A 1189-nucleotide genomic window follows, 5' to 3' on the forward strand; every position below is an offset into this window, starting at 1 on the left:
GTCCTTCTCCCAACCCTGTTTTCTTTGTTAAATGCAACTTGACACTTGACTGTCAAGACAGTTTGGTGTCACCTCCAGGAGGGCCCCCCTGACTACAATCCTCCTCCTCTACCCAGAGGCCACCATTGCCTGCTCATGTGTCAGCCTCCCAGGCTGAGACTGAGTTCTTGAGGGTGGGGCCTGGCCAGCTTGGGAGCTTGGTGGTATCTGGGAACCTTGCCGGTTTCCCCAGCCACGTGCAGAGCTCCAGGGAGGCCACTGGGCCATTCCTAAGGAAGGCTGGAACCCAGGCCCCTGGGGTCTGGGTGGAGATCCCACTCCAAGGGGGCTGGAAACACCCCGAGCCCTGCCCCTTCCCACCGACCTTCAGGTTGTAGAAGATGTCACCGAGCACCAGGTACCCTTCACGTAGTAGAGGGTCTCCTCGTCAAACTCCAGCGGTGAGTTGCAGAGCTACAGGGCCTTGAGGTAGAAGTGCTCCACCAGCTTGCCATGGCCCAGCCGGTGGTGCAGGGCGGCCAGCCAGTGGTAGGCCACGTGCTCATTCAGCCAGTCCCCTGGGGTGCAGGCCAAAGGGGCAGGTATGAGGACGTGGATCCCTGGGGCAGTCAGGGCACAGTCCCCTCCGGAGCAGGTATGCAGAGCCCGGGCAGCACCTGGCTTGCCTCCAGGCACCTGTGGTCACCTGGGCAGCTCTGGCCAGCCTTTGCTGGGTTCCCAGACTCACTTTCCCATCTGCAAAGCAGAACTAATAAGGCTTGCCCCTCTCTACTGTGAGGCTTTGGCAGAGTCGGACTTGGATGGCCCAGCTCTGTGCCTACACCTAGCCACCTGCCTTTGTTCACTGGTTTTAACCAGGGGAGCCCAAAACCCATACAGTCCAGGTGCTCCCGGGAACCCCGGCTCCGTGCAGCCCACAGACGTGACATCCGACTCCTCCTGGGTGGGTCACGATCAGAGCCCCTTACCTTGGGGGAGTCACCGCATGCCTGAGCTCCAGGTCCCCCCACAGATGCACAAACCCACCTAGGCTGTCTTTGATATCCTCCCCTTTTCAGGGTGAGTGCTGTGGAGCCTGCATTCATTGCATTCCCACACAGCTGCACACCTACTGTGTACTTCCTGGCACAGCACCAGGGATGCCCGGCCTTAAGGGGCAGGCTGCTGGAAGGGGAACTGGGATTTCAGC

At 60.2% G+C, this 1189-nt stretch overlaps 1 pseudogene; it reads right to left on the reverse strand.

The window, feature by feature from the left end:
* Nucleotides 1-453: 453 nt before the first annotated feature.
* Nucleotides 454-1189, reverse strand: part of LOC105503523 — a 21755-nt pseudogene continuing 21019 nt past the window's right edge.

Source organism: Colobus angolensis, unplaced genomic scaffold (assembly GCF_000951035.1).
Source record: "Colobus angolensis palliatus isolate OR3802 unplaced genomic scaffold, Cang.pa_1.0 Scaffold869, whole genome shotgun sequence".
NCBI lineage: Eukaryota > Metazoa > Chordata > Mammalia > Primates > Cercopithecidae > Colobus > Colobus angolensis.